Source organism: Chiloscyllium plagiosum, unplaced genomic scaffold (assembly GCF_037043375.1).
Source record: "Chiloscyllium plagiosum isolate Xiang-an unplaced genomic scaffold, Cpla_swu_hap1 HiC_scaffold_14, whole genome shotgun sequence".
NCBI classification, from domain to species: domain Eukaryota; kingdom Metazoa; phylum Chordata; class Chondrichthyes; order Orectolobiformes; family Hemiscylliidae; genus Chiloscyllium; species Chiloscyllium plagiosum.
Window position 1 is genome coordinate 95,169,349 of NW_028270152.1, and position 22,655 is coordinate 95,192,003.

Below are 22,655 nucleotides of genomic sequence, written 5' to 3' on the forward strand. Positions count from 1 at the left end.
CACGCACCCACCGTTCTCTGTGCAAAAAGCACTACCTCTGATATCTCCCCCTGAACCCCTCTTCCAATGTGTTCAATATATGTGGCTTTCCTGCACACGCTGGTCTGCAGCTGTCCATTAGCTTTTCCTTTGACCGTCATTTCTTGGAAGGAAATCCTTTGTTTTTTTTTCTCTCTCTCTTCCTCTTTCGTGATCTTTATACCAGCAACAAGGAGGCACAACTTAAGGACACTTAATATTCTGCGCCATTGTGATTGCCATTTCCACCGTGAGATTAAAGTATCTGACTATCCACTCTGTTGATGCCTGTGATCATCTTGTATACCTCTGTCAATTCACCACTCATTCTTCTTTACTCCCAGGAGAAAAGCCCTAGCTCCCTCAACCTTTTTTTCGTAAAACATTCCCTCCAGTCCAGGCCGCATCTTTGCAAATCTCCTCTGCACTATGTCAAACGCGTCCACATCTTTCCTATAATGAAGCAACCAGAACTGAGCACAAAATTCTAAGTGCAGTCTAACCAGTGCCTTACAGACGTGCAGCATAGCCAAGCGGTTTTCTACATCAATCTTCCTGTTATTGAAAGACAACATACTGTGAGCTTTCTTCACAATCTATCAACTTGTGTGGTGACTTTGACGTATCTATGGACGTGCAATCCAAGTTCCCTCTGTTCCTTCACACTTACAAGAATCCTGCCTTCAACCGAGTAATCTGCTTTCAAATTCGAACTTCAAAAATTAATCAATTCATACTTTTCCAAATTGTTCTCCTTCTGCTACATCTCAGCCCTGCTCTGCATTCTGCCAGAACCTACAACAGCCCTCCACCCACCTCCGTGTCATCAGTAAACCTATTAACCTACTCTTCCATTACCGCATAAAAGTAATTTCTGATCATCACAAAAAAGCAGAGGTCTCAGAACAGATCTCGACAGAACATCACTGATCACCAAGCTCTGGGCTGAATGCATCCCATCTATTACAATTCCTGTCTTCTAACGATCAGCCAGTTCGATACACAGAGACACACATTTTACTGTAGCCCAAGACGCCTAAATTTTGGAACGAGCGTATGATAGGCAAGCTTATCAAACATCATGCTGAAATTGCAATGCTCCACATCCATTGCTCTGCCTTCATCAATGTTTTTTGCCGCATTCTCAAAGAATTCAAGAAGGCTTGTAAGGCATGACCTGCCCCTTAGAAAGCCATGCTTACTAGCTGTAATCAACTTATGGTTATAGAAGTAATCATACACACTGTCTCTCTGAATCCTCTCCGATAATTTGATCACCACTGACGTCAGACGGACAGTGATGTAAGTTTTATATGTTATCCCTCTTCCGCTTCCAGAACGAGGGAATAACATTTTCCAGTTTCAATCATCTGGTACTGCGCAAGTGTACAGTGATGACGCAAAGATCATCACAAAAGGCACAGCAATCTCTTCCCTCACTTTCCAAAACTGCCCGATTTCTGGGTATATTCCGCTCGTGATTCCTCATGAAGGGCTTATGCCCGAAACCTCGATTCACGTGCTCCTCAGATGCTGCCCGAGTTTCTCTGTCTTTCCAGTAACCACTCTCGACGACATCCTGTCTGTCCCAGGGGACGTATTGATCGACATTGTTTTGGAAAATCTCCAGCATACACTCCTCTTTAACATCAAACTGTTCGACCATATCTCGCTGTTTCAGGCTGTCGTCACAAACGATAAGTTCCCTCTTACGAGTGAATACTGAAACAATGTATTCATTACGGAACACCTCTATCTCCTCCGGCTCAATGTACAACTTCTCTCCACTATCCCTGATCAGCCTAACACTCAAACCGTCTATACCTCCTCTCAGACTCTCATTTTGCTCTTCTCAACAGACTAAATCCACACAAAGTGCTATGACAAACCTCCCACCCTTTCTGACATTCTCACCAATGCTCCAGTTATGCTGGGAGTGAGGACAACGATCTTTCAACAATACTGTGTATTCTTCCAGACAGCTGAGATTGTCTCTCTGCATGGGAACCTTAGAGTGGGCTGACAAAGAAGGTCTTATGTTCGAAATGGCGACTCTCCTGCTTCTGGGATGTCTGCCCTGCTAGGCTTTTCCAATGTCGCAATTCTTGACTCTGATCTCCAGCATCTGCAGTCCTCATTGACTTCAAATAGTTTCTGCTGCTGTAGAGGATCTTAGTGAGATAACATCAGGAGTTGTCTGTTTAGATTCAGTCCTCTCACTCAAGAAAGAATATTTGTACATTGCAAGCAGCTCAGAGAAGGTTCCCTCAACTGACAACTGCAATGACGGTATTAACGTTTAAGGAAATGATGATCAGGATGATTGAATGCCCATTGGAGATTACAAGAATGAAAGATAGTCATATTTTTTTCCTCGAAGACTGGAAAGAATCAGCAACAGAAGCCAGTTGCACTGGAAATAGAGGAATCCAATTCACCTCTTTCGGTCTTTGACACTGTTAAACCAAAACAGGATATGGCTACTAATCCCTGGAGCCTGTTATACGGTTACAGGAAGAGGCTAAACACCCCCTTCGAACCCCGGAGTAGGCCATGCAACACCAGTGTTCTGTTACACAGCATGAGGATCAGTCCATCAGCTTCCTCAATGCGTACCACAGGAACTGGAAGAGGCTACAAAGTGACTGAAGAATGTGTCCTAGAATAAGAGGAGGCCATTCAGCTCATCAAGCCTATAGCATGGAAAATGTAAAGAAAGAAGAAATTTAGTCATGTGCCTATTTTTCAAGAACAGGAGAAGGCCGGTCACGACCTCAGACCAATTTCAGGGATGCAGGCAGTGACAGTTCAGTACCTTGTGCCTGTTAGGGAGGAATATGAGGAGTCTATTCAACCCACCAAACTGTTACACAGCAACAAGAGGATTCCATAGGTGCCCAACCTGTTAAACAGCAACGGGAGGAAGATAAGGAGAACATGAGCCACTTACTCATTAACAGCTGCAGGACATTCAGACCATTGCGAATATAATGTAGGAATAGCAGAACATTCAGCCTTACGAGTGTGCAAACCAGGGATGGAATGAGGCCATTCAGCCATTCATGCTTCTTAGACATCAATCGAAACAGATCTTTTTCAGATCTTTTCCACCCGTTACACAGGAATGAAGAGAGGGCATTGAGGTTATAGAAAGGAAAAAAAAACTTCAAATATTCGTCATCACCAGCGAATAAAAACTCATGAGCAAACTCAAGGGATTGAAGGCAAATTTTTAGGATCTGTTATTATGGAATTAATAACAGGAGATTGTCAAATCAGACCACATTAAATCAGATTCTGCATGGTTACAGGATGGATAAATTAAGTTTGCATTGTTTGCTACAGTGTTTTACACATGTACCAAGTAATGTAGAAAATGGGGATCCTGGAGATCTGTGAACATTTGTAGACTTCCAGAAGGCATTGAAAAGATGCAGCAAAAAAGACAAATAAGATGAAATGAAGCTCGGAATAACTTATTGGCTTCGATGTAGTTTTGGTGAAGCAACGAAATGTAGTGTGATGGATACTGTGTTTGGTAACTTTTGGTTTGCCATAGTGTTCAGAGTCCAGGCCCCAACTATTTGCAATTAATAGTATTACTACGGTAAGTCGATAGAACATACTAGGGCCAGATTTCCAGATCACAGTAAAACAGAGCAGAAATTACGTTGCAATTAACTCAGAAGAAATTTACAAATGATGATAAATAGTTTTGGTGACTGGGCCAACATTTCGCAGTAAAACATCACACGAATAATTATGGTGTTATTTGTTTTGGCCAGAGGAATGGAAAAGTAGTTTATTATTTAAATGGAGAGAAACATCAGCGTGCTTAGATGCAGAGAGATCTGGGTGTTCTCGTGCATATCACATGTAGGTACAGTAGGTAATGAGGCAGGCACGAACAATTTCCGTATTTGTTTCTACAAGGATCGAGTATCAAGGTAGGGAATTGTTACTGCAACTATACAAGGTATTGGTGAGACTGGAATTTAAGTATTGTGCACAGTTTTGGAGCCCTGGCTGAAAGAGTTGTATTGGAGACAGTTCAAACGAGGTTCACAAGCAAGATCCTAAGATGAAGTGTTTGTCCTATGAAAAGAGATTGAACAGTTCAGGCCTGTATTCATTGGAATATGAAAAACTAAGAAAAGGTCACATTGAAGTCTGTATGATGCTAAAGTGGATTGACAATGTAGATATGGAATTCACTACTTCAGATGAATGGGACATTGCGTAAATGAAGGGTGATGGATATCGGACAGGAGAGTGCATCTGAAGCCAGAACAGGCTCGAGAGGATGAATTGTAAATTGATACTCCTCGTTCTTAGTCAGCCCTTCGAATGTGCTCCACAGGAATGGGAAGCACTCGTTCCATAATCAGTCTTCAACAGTTTGATGCAACGTAACCAGGGGAGACACCTTGTCCAGTGACATCAACCACTTACAATCTATATCAGTGACGTGGAGAATTGGAACAAATGCACTGTCACTCAATTTAGCGATGATACCAAAATAAAGAGTAAATTAAATTATCAAGAGAACTTAGAGAGTCTACAAATGGATACAGACTGATAAGGTCTATGTACAATATTTTGGAATTTAGTGTCATGCATAACTGTAAGTTATTTCAGGAAATTTAGAAGTCAGTATGTTACTGCAATTGAAAAGAATTACAGGAGTTAGTGATAAAGTGTGTACTGAAGAGTACACTCTGATCCGTTCAGACATGGGAACTGTTGCTCCACCGCCTTGATGGTCTGCAGTTAGATATTCCTATTGGCCACACTGTTCTCAGTACACATGGGATATTTTGATGTGCATGTTCGGAGGTGGGGAGTAGTGAGGGGGCGGGTGTTTTCCATCATGTATTAAGTGGGCGACCTTTATTCAAGAGGCCATCCTTTCTATCTACGTGAAGATAAGAATACGATGGGAATGGCTGCTGTTTCTGAATGAAGAGGCTGTGATTGCTGCCAGGTCAGTGCATATTCACCAAATCATGTACTGTGTATGGGGACACGGTAACATGAATGGAATGAGAGGTCCTTCAGTTCCTACACCCTCCCAATTGACGTGGAGATCCCGCAGAGCCATATACACTATCCCTAATCACGTTATCCTGGGAAAACAAGGATACACCCGGAAGCTCCCTGCTGACGTTTAAAACATTGCATTCACCTCATGCACCATATACATCAACCATCACTGCTGTGTGACCGTTTTCTTATTCACGTAGGAACCCTTCAGACTGCTCCCGGGATAAATGGAGCTTGGGAAGCTCTTCTTTGAAAATCTATTTTTGATACTGCAGATCCATTTCCCCACACATATCACTCCATTGTGTCAGAGCTTCACCTCTCAGCAGCTTCTCCTCCATTTCTTGTTCATGTTGCAAACCCAGATGCTGCAACTACATGCAGCATGCTCCATCCAGAGCTGGGTCACAAACATGGCCCAGAAATGAGAAAAGCTCTAGCATATGACGATTTTCTACCTATACTCCGTGAGTTCAGAAGGATGGGGGCATCTAATTTAAACATACAGAATGCTCATGTACTGGACCCAGTAGATGTTGCTAACATGTTTCCATTGGTTGGAGAGACTAGGAACAGAGGGCAAAACCTTACATTAAAATTAAAACCATTTAGAACGGAGATAAGGACAATCGCCCTCAGGCAAGTAGTTTTGAATCTATCGAATTCATTGCGAGAGACGGCTGTAAAGGCCATGCTATTGTGTATATCTAACACTGAGTTAGATAGGTTCTTGAATATCAAGGGGACCAATAATTACAGGGGAATGTAGAAGAATGGGATTGAGAAATTATCACCCATGGTCGAATTGTGGAGCAGACTCGATGGGCTGAATGACCCAATTTGTATTTCCTGTGGTTTATAGTCAACATAAGTAGTGATATCTTGGAAGGAAAAATGCCCGTATTACACAGGACAAGGTGCTGGAACCGTTAACATCCATAAAGGATATTTCCCGAGGACCTGATCACGTGAGCCCTAGAATTCTGTGGAAATTTAGGGAAGTGATTATTGTGGTCCCTTGTTGAGATATTCGTACGACGGATAACTACCGGTAAGATGGGCTGATGTGGCACCACGATTTAGCAAAGGTGGTAAGGAAAAAGGAGGTAACAATGCACAGTTGAGTCTGACATTTTTGGTGGGCACCGTGTTCGAAAGAACCCTGAAGGAAAGGATTTACATGCATTTGGAAAGGCAAGCACTGATTAGAAATAGTCAACGTGTTTTTGTGCATAGGAAACCATGACTCACTAACTTGACTGAATTGTTTGAAGATGTAACATAGACGTTTGAAGAGGCAAGAGCGCTGTACATGAACTGTATATATTTCAGTAAGATTTCCAACAATGTTCCTCATGGTAGACTGCTTAACAAGGTTCGGTCACACGAAATATAGGGAGAACTAACCATTTAGATACAGAACTGGCTCGAAGGTAAAAGGTAGAAGGTGTCGATGGGGGGTTGATTTCCAGACTGAAAACATGTTATCAGTGGTGTTCCGCTAGGATCAGTGCTAGGTCCACTACATTTCGTCATTTATATAAATGATGTGGATGTGAGTATAAGGTGTATAGCTCGTGCGTTTGCAGATGGCACACACATTGGAGGTGTAACCAGCCAGCATAGAAGATTACCTCAGAACACAACGGATCTTGATCAGATTGGCCAAAGAGCCGAGGACTGGCAGATGGAGTTCAATTTAGATCAAAGTGAGCGGCTGCATTTTGGAAAGTCTAATCAGGGCATAACCTATTCAGTACATGATAAGGTCCTGGTGGAATGTTGCTGAACAACGATACATTGTGGTTCAGGTTGATAGTTCCTCTAATATGGAGTCACAGGTAGATTGGATAGTGAGAAAGGCATTTGATATGCTTTCCCTTATTGGCAGATTGCAGGAGAATCGACGTTTCGGGCATTAGCCCTTCTTCAGGAATTCTTCATTCCTGAAGAAGGGCTAATGCCCGAAACGTCGATTCTCCTGTTCCCTAGATGCTGCCTGACCTGCTGCGCTTTTCCAGCAACACATTTCCATCTCTGATCTCCAGCATCCGCAGACCTCACTTTCTCCTTATTGGCAGATTATTGAGTATACGAGTTGTGAGGTCATGTTACGGCTGTAAATGACAATGGTTAGGCCACGTTTGGAATACTATGTGCAGTTCTGGTCTTGCTTCTATAGGGAGGATGTTGTGAGACTTGAATGGGTTCAGAAAAGATGTATAGTCATGCAACAAATTATGAAATAAGTCTTCAATTTCAATTGATTGAAGAATGTAACTTAGTCATCAAATGCGTTGGGAGTGGAAAACAAGGCGACTTGTTAAAAAGATAGCATGACCAACACAAGGCCTAATTAATGGATCACTGGGAAATAGTAAAGAACAGCGATACACCACAATAAGTGCAGCAAAATGGCAAGGTAGTGCTTCTGAGAATCAGTTGAAAGGAAAAAAAAACAGTTTTTTTCTAAAGGCAAGAAAGTCATTATATCTTCTCCACGTCCTGCGTTTCGAATATCACATTACTCACATGAAAATAGAACGTATTGATACTGTGATGTTATTGGATAAAAATGCAATGTGTTATTGTTTTGCAGCCTCAATAAACGCATAATATATAAAATCGTATCCTTGTTACTTCAGTGACATATACCAAATTATCTTTCACAATGTATTTTTCCTTATCACACAGCCAAGACTGCTGTGCTGGAAAAACACAACAGATCACGTTGCATGCGAGCGGCAGGGCAATGGACATTTCGGAAATAACCTCTTCTCAGGAATCATTCATAAAAGAGGGTTTATGTCCAAAATGTCGATTCTTCCGCTACTCGGAAGATGCCTGACGTATTGAGCTTTTGCAGCACCACACCCTTGATTCTGATCTTGAGCATCCGCAAATCTCACTTTCACCAATCATTTTGAAGTGAGATGACTCTATTCCTGCAGATGACAATCCTATTGGTCTCACTAATAACATTTTATATTTGTAGAAAAATTCCTGAAGACTTATGTGCTTGATGATTTCCTCGACCTGGAGACCAATGGTGTGTAACTTTGGTAGTGAGGCAGGAATTAAGCACTCAGCTGCAAAATTGGATACTGTCTACTTGACGGATGTGGGCAGACAATGCAACGATGGATTTTCCTGTGATGCTACTAGTTTCACCTCTTGTTCTGGTGGTGACGAAAATTTTGTGAAGTTTCTTGTTTTTGTTGTGCACATCCACTGCCTCATCCACCTGGCAGTGTCTTATAACTGGTCCGTTGTATCCTGAGTGCAATCTGAGAATATAGACTGGTATAGAATATAGAAATAATATACAGCTGGTTTAGGAGATGATTGAGGAGTTTTGGAGAGGTACGACGGCAGTATCTCTCAATTTACTCAGCAGTGCAGGTTCGTCATCTGTAGTCCATTCGAGATATTATCTTTTTTTTGCATCTTTGCACAAACTTCATATCTGTGTCTACACGCGCAATATTTTTAGAGATCCTCTCCATTTTGAGCTGACAGTTTGCGGTGTTAATAAAGTCCATAATGCGGGGGCGCCAGTGTTGCACTAGAGTGTACAAGGCCAGATGTGAGATGAGCTGAAAAAAGTGTTCCTGGAAAAGCACCGCAGGTAAGGCAGCATCAAAGGAGCAGGAGAATCGACATTTCGGACATAAGCCCTTCTTCAGGAATGAGGAGGGCATTCCAAGAAAGCTAAGATAAAAGGTAGGGAGGAGGGATTTGGGGGAGGGGCGTTGGGAATGCGATAGGTGGAAGGAGGTTAAGGTGAGGGTGATAGGCCGGAGAGGGGTTGGGGCGGAGAGGTCAGGATGAAGATTGCAGGTCAAGAAGGCGGTGATGAGTCCGAGGACTGGGACTGAAAAAAGGTGGGGGGAGGGGAAATGAGGAAACTGGAGAGATCTGCATTCAATCTTTGTGTTTGGAGGGTTCCTAGCCGGAAGATGCGGCGTCGTGTTGCCATTCTCTGCGAAGGAGGAGGGCAAGGAACTGCATGTCCTTGGCGGAGTGGGAGTGGGATTTAAAGTGTTCCATCATGGGGCGGTTGGATTGGTTGGTGCGGGTGTCCCAGAGGGTTTGTATGAAGCGCTCCACAAGTAGGCGGCCTTTCTCCCCTAAGTAGAGGTGGCCACATCGGCTGCGCTTTTCCAGCAACGCATTTTTCAGTTCTGATCTCCAGCATCTGCAGTCCTCACTTTCTCCCAGATGTGAGATGACATGAGGTCGTAGCTTTCACCCTAAACAAATGAAAGTAATCATCCCCTATGGGCAAGCCCAGCCGATGCATACTGTATGCTTAGACAAGGAGGAATGCAATAGATACCGAATGATTGCCTCATAAGAAAATGACACGATGCTGAAGTCATTGGTCACTAGTATCGAGGTGCAACACAACGAAACTGCAATAAAATCTCAAAATGTAAGATAGAGGATAGGGGCGAGAGAATACATGTCACCATCCAGTACGTCCCCAAAGTAAAGGTGCAACGCCATGTTCTTCGCAGCCTTCAACATATCATCGATGGCTGTAAATATCTCACCAAAATCATCCTGACAGCGTCACTTCTCGCCCTGTAACAAGTGCCAAGCCTTAAACAGGCCATTGCTCATAATGAAGTACCCAGTGTTCCGGACAGCACTTACAACAACAGTACGTACTGTCACTGCAACCTCTGCAACGCAAGTGAAATCATTGGCATGAATACTACTATCACACGTGGGAATAAGACACAACACGTCAATGGCAGATATTTTTCTGGCACAGCCAATGAAATCTACCATCATACATGGCAAAAAAAGATGATCCATGGCATCCAAGATGAGATCATGAAAGCCACTACGACATTAGATGAATGGACACTGTTTCACAATTATCAGACAAAAATAGTCCATCCCAGTCGGTGATCACTTCAGTGGGAATGGACATTCTGCCTCGAATCTTCATTTAAGCGTCCTCCAAGGCAGTTGTCAAAATTCACAAGAACGTACAAACGCTGTGCGAGAAAATGCCAGTCAAGTTCTGTGCTTACTTAGAGGGCCTCAGTTATAATCCTGGGTTCATAGCATGCAACATGCGAAACCAACACAATTTTCTTTATCTGAAATGTCATTCTTACTGTCCTGTTTTGATGTTTAAATTTTATGACTGGTTATCATCTCTCATGCTGAATCAATTTTGGATTGCTTGTTACTTTTGTTTGACCCCTGGCAATTCTAGTCATTTGGTTACTCTCCATCATCATCTTTTAAAAATATTTTTTGTAATTATCTATCTGACTCAATTAATCAGCCATTCTTTCACTTATTATTCTGTTCTTGAAAATTTCCTCAATCCGCCTCAAATTTTTGATCACCTCTAGTTACATTTCTTTCGGCCTGTTGACACACCAGTCACCCAATAAAGATGATAATTTGATCTTTCTGATATGAAATTCTGTCGCTGAGTACTTCTCTCTCACTTGACCCAATAAAGGGGCAGCACGTAGAAAGCTTGTGATTTCAAATAAATCTTTGGAAGAAAACTTGGTGTTGTCCAACTTCTGACCTTTTCCACTCCAGCAGCAAATCGGGATGATTACTTGTCACTGCAGCATTATGCCTGAAGATTTTTGCAACGAAGATTATATGGACACATTTGCAATAAGATACCTGTAAATTTAGTTGCTAAAGGTGGGGAGTGTTTCTTTGGTAGTCATGCCACGATATTTGGCACTGCAGACGTTGGTTAGATGGTTCCAATACTGTGACTTGGTGGTAGTTCAACCTTGGGACTGCAATGTAAATTCATCAATATGGTGATCAATTGCAGAGATTGCCCTTAAATGTACCTGGTGAGACATTAACATCGATTAAGTATTAACTGGTTTTATCTTTACTTAACTGAACATTTTCATGTGAAATGGGATTTTGAATGAAAGAAACATTAAGAAAGATTCAGAATTCATGGATTCTTCTTTGGTATTTTGGGACACAAAAACAATTCGAATTTGTTACTCACTTCATAATGCTCAACCGTTCTGCTTCACATCTCAATACTGCGCTTGTTCACTGATGGTGTGAAAATTTTCAAACTGTGCACAAAAGACTCCAAAAAGCTTTCGCTGTGCATCTTCAATCTGCATCACTCTAATGTTGTTTATTCATGTCACCTCAGCACATTTAATGACATGCAAATATTGTCTTTTTTTCTTTTTGATCAATTAACACTGACAAACCTCATATCTGTATGCAATGATTTTTGATATAACTTTTAAACCAAGTTGATTTTGTTCATTTGGTTCAATGAACGTGATCATTAAGTAATGTTGTTTTCAGATTAGATACACTAAATCTATCAGTTCATCGAACTGATTTAAATAAGGCTCAAGAGTATTTATTGATTCACGAGAGAGGTTGCATTTTCGATTAATATTGCGTTGGAATAGTTTCACCCTGTCAGTCTTTCGTGATAAACATGTATATCTCCTTTACTGATCGGGATCAAATTATTACTGATGGAAAGTGAGATAAATTACGTGCAACGTCGCTTTTTATTGAATACGCAGATAAGAGGTTTCCTTTTCAAAGTTCAAGAGGATTACTATCCCTTGCTTGGCATTATTGCTGTTCATTGTAAGTGTTCCTTTTGCACTACTATTTGTGTACTACATGTTTCTCTGCATTATTATTTTAAGTCGTCACATGCAGTGTTTCTTTAGTTCAATCAGGTTCGTTTGCTCGGATTGAAAACTTAATCTTGCTTGATTTTACTGTGAGACCGGTGACCATCTGCACTTCTGTATTTACTAAGGGAAACCTCATAACATTAACCACTTCATGCAGCTGTCGTTGTTTTCATAAAATTCGTAAAAGAACAATTGTGCTAGGAAATATTCGGTTTTGAAGTTAAAAAAAAACGCACCATGGTGACATTTGCGCTATATAACTTAAACATTTAAACTTAAGTCACAACTTCTATCATCTCATTCACTCGTGAAGTGAAACGATATCTGAATACTCTTTTAATTTGACTAATGCTTTTTCAACTCCCAATAACAGAACATGTTTGCCAAGCATTTTTTTTACATGATTTCACATCATAACTTGTGTTTCATTAATAATCCAAATGCTGTCAGTAGCATGCATTTTTCAACATCACAACGTGCAAATTGTAATGCATTTGCCTATACCATGTTTTTCACGTCAAATTGTCGGAAACGTCGGACAAATGCTTGGAATAGACACTCAAAATAAATGGAGGACAACGTGGACAGTATTAGTTCAGAAAGACCAACTGATTTAAACCTGAAGAATGAAGAAAAAGCAGTTATATCAAAAATCATAAACAGAAGAAGAATTTCAATGCATTGCATACTGTTAAAAACGGAAACGTAACGTTTTAATTTGGTCATTGAGGCAATCAAATGTTCAAAGGATTAAATAAGATTGCAGAGGTTGACTAAGTTGCATGACAAGTGGGTATGGAAATCAAGTGTTACATGTCGGGCAAGAGTTGAGAATAACAAGTGAATTAGAAGTATGGAAAACACAAACAAATAGAGCAAATCATTTCTTTTTGGGCAGGACGAAATGTGCCAGATATGTCGAACAAGTCAGTCCATTGAAAAACCTAGGGTAATACTCGTGGAAACCGAATTAGATAAAATTATCTGAATTAGATTTTAAAAAAACTTAATTTACTGGAAATGCTGAACATGTCTCTCTATAACTCTGAAGAGAAATCAAATTTGACATTTCACATTCACCGATCTCTCCTCAGAAACATTAAATTTGCTTCCTTTACACAGATGCTGCCAGGCCTACTGAGATTTTCCTACAACTCCTACCTTATTTTATAAAAGTATATAGATGTACTGTACCTTTAAGAGAGACTGGAAGCTGGCACAAAGTCATAGAGTCACAGAGATGAACATCACGGAAACAGACCTCTCCGTCCAACTCGTCCCTGCGACCAGATATCCCAACTCAATCTCGTCCCACCTGTCACCACTTTTCCCATGTCCCTCCAAACCCTATCCATGCCCCTCCTCACTTTATAAACCTCCATAAGATCACCCCTCAGCCTTCAACGCTCTGGGGAAAACCGCCCGAGCCTATTCAACCTCTCCCAATATTTGAAATACTCCAAACCTGGCAACGTCATTTTGCATCTCTTCTGAACCCTTTCAAGTTTCACAACATTTTTCCAATAGGAAGTAAACCTGAATTGGACGCACTATTCCAACAGAGGCCTAACCAAAGTCCCGGACAGCCGCAACATGACCTCCCGACTGCTGTACTCAATACTATGACAAACACAGGAAAGCATACCAACCGCTTTCTTCACTAACCTATCTTTGTGCTGCACAGCATCAATGCTGAACGAAGAAAAAATCTAAAGAGGAAAAACTACAAAGTAGATCGGCAAAGCTGACTGGTTTTGTCTTGTGATTTTTTAAAAAAATATCGTTCGGTTTATTTTCATCAGCCCAGTAATGTAGACTGGGAGGTAAAATAAAGTTTTAAGAGAAAGGAATTGAAAATAGTTGTTGGTTTTAATGTGATCTGTTGGACGTAAATAATAATTTTTTAATTACTGGTTTAAACAGTGACTTCTGCGATAGTTCTTTCTCTCAAAATTTATCAGATGAAGGCACGAGATAAACACTTTCTGTGTGGCTTGTTCAAGTTAGCAGAAGGGTTTACCCTGTATCGTAACAGTTTGGTGGCTTTCGTCCGTGATTTGATCACGTTAGATAGATCCAGTTTGAGAATTCGACAAGCTTAAATAGACAAAAACCCAGCAGATTTTCACACTTACAGTTATTGTCCTAGATTTTTAAACAAAACGTAGCTGAGACAATTTGTTTAAATTTTGTGTTTGTGGTTGGTAAAATTAAATTGAGATTCATTGCTCTTATGATTGTAAATTGCTTCTGAGGTCTGAAGATGATTCTCAAATGTGCCAATAAACTTTAGAAGGAAAGAAAAATACCATTCCTTTTTTGGAATTGGCAAAGAACTTAGCTTTGGGATTAACTAAGTTCAAACGCAAATCTGAAGGTGTAAGGGGGTCAGTCACACACATAGGTGTGCCAGAGAAACAGGCCAGTGTAGTAGAGTTAGAAAAAAAAACTTTCATTTCAATTGAAGAAAATGAGTTAGAAGATAAACAAAGGAAGACAGAAAAAGAAAGAGAGAGACGTAAGTGAAAGAAAGAGGTGAAGGAGAAAGAGAGAAGAAGAGACAGATAGGAAAAAAGAGAGAGAGAATGATCTCAGCTGAGCAAAGACACAGAGAAGAAAGGGAAAGAGAAAGAGATGGAAAGCAATCGATAGAGAACGACAGAGAAGGTTCGTCGCTGAGCAAAAGGGATAATTTGAACTCGGAGTGTTCCGACTTCATCAGCAAAACAAGTTAACAGGATGGAGTTTAAAGAGAAGACGTGATTTATGCAAGTATGTCAAATCTCTGTCACATGTTGTTGAAAAATAACCCTTTATTTCGTTTAATTAATTGCCTCGGCAGCTGGAATGGACTAGGATTGATGGGGTAATGCTCGTTCAGACCAAACTGGTCGATAGGGCTGGTCGGTACTTGCTGAACTGTGAGATGTTGTATCAAGAAATTACGAAGACAGCAAACGTGCTATTTTACTGTTAATGTAGTGATACCAGAAGCATATATATAATTGTTCACAACCACAAAGAAGGAACCAGGTCAGACTTATCTTGAGTTCGAAGGGATTAAATATAATCGTTTTGATAGATGGGTGTTGGCTTTAAAGATGGATCAGGACTATAAGAGTATTCTACTGGAGGAGTTTTTAAAAAAAATTCCAGAGATGACAAGAATTCACATGGAGAAACAGCAAATTTGGGATATGAGAAAGGCAGCAGAGTTTGCAGATGTTGGTGATTATGACAAGCTTCTGACAGAATTTCTACCCGTGAGGGATGTAAGTTGGGAGAAGTGGAGATGCTACATGACGAATCAAAGAGTACAGAAACTTGTAATTGTTTACCACAGGTTAAAAACAAACCCAAGAGGGTAGTCGGAATTGAAAGGCCTCAGATGCTTCCAGTGGGTAAAGTGGGACACATAAAGTCGCTGTGCACATCGATAATGAAAGGCACTGCGGGAGAAGATTTGGTAAAAAAAAGCTAAGCCAGTGGCATTAATGGAAGTAGTAAAGGAAATCCAAAGAATAGCTGGGGAGTTGCAGGAGAGTGCACAGCCGAGGTACGGGCTGGGTATGAAATTTGAATCACACCACTATAAAGACTTCGCCTCTGTGCTAAAAGATTGCTTGGAAATAACAGGAGGAGAAGCGGAAGAAGTTATAGTTTTGAGAGACGTAGATTTTGAAATGTGATTATATTTTATTGTGCGTCTTAATCAGGTCTTTTCTTTTTACAGGACCAGTATTGTAGATTTAGAGTTAAAAGATAAATTGAAGAGAAAGTAGTTGAAAATAGTTGTTGTTTGTCATATTCTCTGTCGGATTTAAAGAATAAAACTGTTAATCTTTACTGTAAATAGTGAATTCTGGGATCGTTCTTAACCTCTCAACTTTTTACAAATTAAGGCACGAGGTGAATATTTCCAATGTTGTCACTTAATAACCAGTGGCCAAGTTGAGCAAACTTTCAAATGATTTTTCGGATCCCTCCCAAAAAGAAAACGTGACACCCAGCATTTGCTGATTCTAATGAATGTTTGCACTGGAAGTCCAGAGATCATTCCACTGCACATTATCACGACTAAAATGATTGTGAAAGAGTTTGTAATTTTTCTATTCTGTACGGACTACTGACGGAAATAGAATAGGATCAAGACTTTCCATGAATTATTCAAGGGTGCATGGATATGTTAGGAATAAAACAATTGAAATCTAGAACACACTTTCAAAATCGCAGAAAGCATTAAAATGTTAGCATCAATCCTGAATCACCATGCTGATGGCTTAAGACCAAGATTATCGAGTGGATTGTTTTTAAACAATTCAATTTTAAATTTGTGTTTCAATTGGTAATGCTGACAATGCACAGCTCAGTTCATTAAATTTGGGTCAGCATTTGTGCATGAGGTGAGAGGAAAGCAGACACTAATTCAGGAGAAATTGTTGATTCAGAGTTCAGAGACTAAATATTTCGACAGTAACAAATATTAGCGAGATTAAGAATATACGAAGTTCATAATCAAGAAACCCCAGTTACAATCCAAGAGGATTATTTGGAGGAAATGGCTTTCGAAGCGTTGCCTTTTGATAACATGGTTGTGATCACAAGACGCAGAATGTACAGCAAAATTTTACAGTGGAATGCGGCTATAATATATTAAACAAACGTCGATTAAGTCTTTGATCTTTTAGAATGGGTTTGCTAGTTTCGGTTAGGTAATATATAAATCCAAGAACCCCTTAACAGTCAAATGCTCCAGGTTTTGTAACGAAACGTATCATCTCAACCATTTTAAATCAATATCATCATAAGTCTATATGACATAAGAAGCAGTGTTTTCATAAAAGTCCAAGACATGGTTGCGCCCACGGCCTTTGTCAAGCAATCAGAAAACCAGTGGTTTTGTGATTTTTCTGATATCGACAATGAAGCGGAAGTATAAAGATTCTTGGGTCGAAGCGGTTGATTTCACAATTGTGTACCGAATCGCTCTGAATTGCGTTCAGTTGTGAAACTGGCACATTTTAATTTAGGGTTGGCTTTGCCTGTTGCAGCAGAAGCCTGTGTTCTCACCTCACTGCTGGTTACACATTTTCGAGTTTTTCTTGTCAATTGCCTTTGCCATGGCTATTTATGTGGTGCTGCTAATAGGTTATATTAAATAATATACGATTTAAAGTATTTCGGCAGAGTTGCAGTATGTCTTTTTAAATGTATTTTATGCTGGCTGCACATTAACTATAGTGTAGGAATTAAGCTTGTTTTGCTTGAAACATTGTCGTTTCGATTACTTACAGTGTGGAAACAGGTCCTTTGGCCCTACAAGTCCATACAGACCCGCCGAAGAGCAATCCACCCAGACCCATTTCCCTAAATATACCCCTTCACATAATACTACGGGCAATTTAGCATGGCCAATTCACCTAACCTGCACATCTTAGTATTGTGGGAGGAAATCGGAGCACCCGGAGGAACACCACGCAGACACGAGGAGAATGTATAAACTCCACACAGTCAGTTCCCTGAGGCGGGAATTGAACCCGGGTCTCTGGCGCTGTGAGGCATCAGTGCCGCCCGTTTCACAAATCGATTTGCATCTAGAGTGCGTCACCTTACTCTTCCCTTTAAATCAGTAAAATCACTGTCTTACCTATCTTCCGGTGAGAGTTTTGAGATATTTGGTCTGGCCCGTAAAACAAATGGTTTTTTTTGAGAAGATATCAACAATTTATTGAGTGGAATGAGTCAATACAGTGTCATCATTTAACCATTTCTGTCTCACCACAGACCTCGCAAATCACGTGACCAAAATAGTGTTATTTGTCTAAGATTTGCCTAAAGACACTTGTTGCACCGGTTCCGGCTGCAGTTACTGTGGGTATGTTCACTGACCTGGCACCAACTTCCCAGCTGAGCGAACATACCCATAACAATTCCATCATTATTTGTCTGTGGATAGTCTTGTAGCCTCTTGCAGTCTCATATTATTTGAATGAATGTTAGCATGAACGTCAAGACACTGAGCTAATGTAAGCTTATGAAGAGGGGTCACACGCCCAAATTGTTAACTTTGGACTTATTTTCACAGATGCTGCCACACCTGGTGCTTTTCCATCAACTTCTGTTTTTGTTTCTAATTTATAGCATCCACAGCACTTCTGGTTTTATGTCGATGCTGCTCTTTTAACAAGGTCCTTTTTATTTTAAAAGTGATTGTAACAGAAAAGGTTCCGGTATGTCTGGGAAGATCTACTTCAGAAGGCTTGTAGAGTTCTTTCTTAAATACAAAAAAAAGTGAACAATGAGAGGCGAGTGCCCAGTTCCCAACGTATAGCGGTTGACTTGGTTTGGGTTTGTGTAAGTTTATCAAGCTTTAGTTGGTAAACTGGAGAAGCTGCTGAGGACCCAAAAAAGCAATTCTTTTATCGTATTTTCTCTCTCACACATCTCACCTGCAAGTAACTGTGTTTAATTTGCGGGATTTTCTTTGCCAAAAGAGTGTTTAGGGAATGTTTCAAGTACTTGCAACAGCCTCATTGAGTTCTGATAGAGTCGATTGCGTTTCAAATACGTCACATTATTGTATAATCGGCTCCCTTTTAGTCATGTACATTAAATTTGGTTCTGTTTAAGCAACCATGAGATTTAGCCAGCTTCATGACCCATGAAATATCCATTCACACCTGCCTAAAACGACAGGAAAAGTTAGGGACCAGGTTACCTTCTTGAAATGTGCTGAGGGGGTGTGGTTTTCACCGTTATTCAAGATGGTTTTTAATGCACCAAATAGGATGTGTTCCTCCGAATGAACTCAATGCTTCCTCATGGTGTTCAGCGAATGGAAAACGTTGTTGATTTGATTTTCAAAACAAGAGTCACTATCATGATAGTATCATGAGTCTAATCGAAATCAATAAAATTAGCTCCTTTGACTACGCTGGTGAAACATTATTGAGGAGAAAGTGAGGTCTGCAGATGCTGGAGATCAAAGTTGAAACTTTATTGCTGGAACAGCACAGCAGGTCAGGCAGCATCCAGGGAACAGGAGATTCGACGTTTCGGGCACAGGCCCTTCTTCAGGAATGAACATTATTGAGACCAATACCCTTTTTTCATAAAGCCTTTTGTCATATCCTTTCTTAAATGATTACTTTCCTTTGTAACACTTAAAAAACTGTAACTATATGAGTTTCACCTACTAATGTCTAATTAGCAAAGGATGTGACACGTATTTTTAAATATACATTTGTAGTTCGTATATGATATCATTCATTTCAAAGCCCCTTTTTGTAATGGACAACTGTGATTCTTAGACCAGTTTAGTCCATCTACAAAGCAAAGGAATTAATTTCTAGACCTGACCAAAAGGAATAAAGTTTCTTAGACAACCAGCATGCTTCCAATCTGATGTTTAAATTAATTGCTTGCTTGTTTGGCTATAGTTAATGTAACGATGATCGGGATCCTCACTTGCAGAATTTGTGGTCTTTCCAAGTGTGTCACTCGCTACGTCGTGACGATGGCTGAAGTAGATCAACTTTTCCTTATCCTTGACTTGATATTGAGGCAAATTCCAATTCGGTATCCAGATCATTTTACGTTTTTCGTTCCATCCGAGTGTGTAATTTACATGTTGTCCTACTTTATGCAGTGACAGACTGTGCTGTTTGGTTCAAACATTTGATTGACTTATCGCTATTTTTTCGCAGATACTGAAAACGAATTATTGCACTGAGAAAACAGCGACCTTGGTTCTAGGTGCTGCGGTTGTGTGAAATTGCTTGAAACGTATTTTATGGCATTTTATGTGAATGGATCGTTTCTTCTTTGACAACGGTACATGGTTTTGTTGGATTTCTGGAAGTAATTGGAGTTCACGTATTTGAGCATCAATCGATTTCCAACATTCTATACTAACTCTCGGGGGTCCCATTGTTTGCTTATTGTGATGTTCAATGCTTTCACTGTAGGTATGTTTCAGTGGTAAGAACAGCACGCAAAGAAGAAGGTCCATTATTTTGCTGTTCGTTATCTCAGGCAATGTCATTCTGTTATGGTTTGTCTATATGCTGTATGCTATTTGGAACCGTATGTCGGGTTTGGAACTAAACTCGATGTTTCTATGTAATTTCGCACAAGAAATAGGTTTCAAGCTCCAGTTCCTAAGCTGCGGCACAAATACATGCAATAATACTGTGGTGCAGAGGAGATGCGGAGAGCAAGTCAAACATCTGTTGAAATCATTGTTTGTTTCAGTAATGAATTTAATTAAATGAGGTGAGCATCGGAAGAATTTTGGAAATATGAAATCAGTCCCATCGCAGTTACTTTGTAAACGGCTCTGCTGAAGAACATCACTGAAATTGGAGAATATTAGCATTTTTAAAGTGTTATGCTTAAATACTTCGTCTGCAGCCAGAGAGAAACAACTGAGATGAAAATCCTGTTGACGTTTGAAATATTGAAATAGCAGAAGTCTCTGTCAAATTCCAAACACGGGCTCTAAGAACGTCTGTTGTGGTTTTATACCGATATGTGTTTCTGTGAAAAAAATTAAAGCACTTACTGATATCAAGAATTTTAAAGTATTAAGATGCTCCGTCTTGTCCTGCCTCTCCTGTTTTCCAAGTAAATTGTTAAAACTGAGTATGAACTCCTGAACCAATGACATTACAATGATGTCGGTTATGAATCTATTTTTTTCTTTCGACTTTGAATGGTATTCAATGTTCACAATACACTGTGAATGTCAACTTTCAGTTACCAGGGTTTGCAAAGTCGAAACCAGAAAGGGGAAACTGAACCAGTATGAGGGATCATTAGAAGCGACGCAGCAGCTAAAGAAACGGCAGAGACAGCGACCGCAATAGTCATTGAGGTATCAGTGGTTGGAGTAGGAGAGATGAATTTTCAAAATTTACAAACTGAGATTACTGCAGAGGAGACAATGTAATGGCAACAAAACGGAGTTAAACAAACCAGAAAGGGAATTTGCACGAAAGGATTAATAATCAGGGCAATAGAATGCAAACATTGGCCAGTGATCGGGCAATGCGTGGATTAGTAGTGTCAACAATGTCCACAGCAGAACCCAGGAAGAGCCTCTATGATTTGGATGAATTTGAGAAAATCTTGGATAGATTTTGCAGAATATCTTCCTTGTAGTCAGGGAAAGAAATATTGTTTCAATATTATTGATGAATTTGCAAAATGGCAGTTCTACCGCTAGAGGCATTGCAGGGCCTACGCGGACAGAATAATTACAAGTTGGGAAGTGCCGTATTCGATTGATATAGATCAGGGGACATGTCCACGGGAAGCATCATGAAAAGAACTTGTCATACTTTGGAATATTCGAGGATGTTATAATATTCCACAGTATCCCAGAGTTCAGCTTTGCTAAATAGGAGGAAAAGAAAACTTAAAGACAAATTAGCCAATACATTAGCAAATACAGGAGGAGGATAACTCGACGTAATCTCATGCATTTCAATGAAATCAAGGCCTACACAGAAGAACAACTGAGCTAACACCATTTGAATCAATGACTGTTAAAACCATGAAAATATATCAGCGTATAATAGTAGGAGGGACCATGTTAGCAACACAAAAGTACATGATCCAACGATATGTGATTGCTTTATACTCCTTCACCATAGGGTCGTGGGCGCAACTAACTATATGCCAATTCGTGCACAAATGAACTGCAGAAGTTAAGCAACCTTAATGCCAAGTGGGAGACGTGATCGAAATTACCCTCACCCCGGATGGAATGATAGTTTCGGCAGATGGGTAGAAACATGCTACATAACAATGGGAAGTGCCATATGCAAATGCAAATATATGGAATTTAAAGGTAAATGGAAATTTTGTTTCCAGCTTAAAATATATATGACAAAAGATGACATCTGCTGTGATTAAAAGATGTCATCAAAAATAGGGCGTCACGGTGGCACAGTGGTTCGCACTGCTGCCTCACAATGCCAGAGACCTGGGTTCAATTCCCGCCTCAGGCAACTGACTGTGTGGAATTTGCACATTCCCCTCCCCCGTGACTGCGTGGGATTCCTCCGGGTTCTCCGGTTTCCTCCCCATTGTCCAATAATGTGCAGGTCAGTTGAATTGGTTGTGCTAAATTGCCTGTATTCTTAGGTGTAGGGGAATGGGTCTGGGTGGGTTGCTCTTCGGAGGGTCGTTGTGGACTTGTTGGCCCCAAGGGCCTGTTTCCACACTGTAGGTAGTTTAATCATGACACTTGCACAAATAAATTACATATCAATCTGCCTGGTATGTCGAAGCATATCAGGATTGCAATAATAAATTGGAAGTTGCATTATGGGATCTCTGGTTGTTAAATGTGAATAATACGATCAGAATATAATTATAATTCATTACTTCTCTGGATATATTCTCACTATACCGTATTTTCCATGAGGGAAGGAAATCAGCAAGCAGATAACCCCTGAGTTCCACGTGTTTATTTTCCATATCAGCAGGAATCACGATAAACGATTTACAGTGGTTATGAAGAATGGCCTGAATATCCAGACTTGTGAGAAACGTGACGAATCAGCGAATGGAGCAAAACAACTGATCAGCCTGAATGAAATCTGTGAATTTATTAACTTCACGGTTCTGTATAACATGCCTGATGCTTACCTGAGAACCCGCAAATCCAGTCCGAGAAATGGAAAGAAAGTTTTTTGTCAGCAATGATATTATCGGGTGAAGACCTGGTGTTTCTGTGCAATGTAGAACAACCAGATGCAATATGTGTATGTGTGTGTGTTCAGAACGGAAGTGAAAGTTACAGGTGAGTGCAACTTCGGTCTGCTTGTGCTCCTCCCCCCATGGACGACCAGTGATATATTATGAGTGAGTGCGTGTTGTACAGACGTGGGTGTCCCCTACATCATG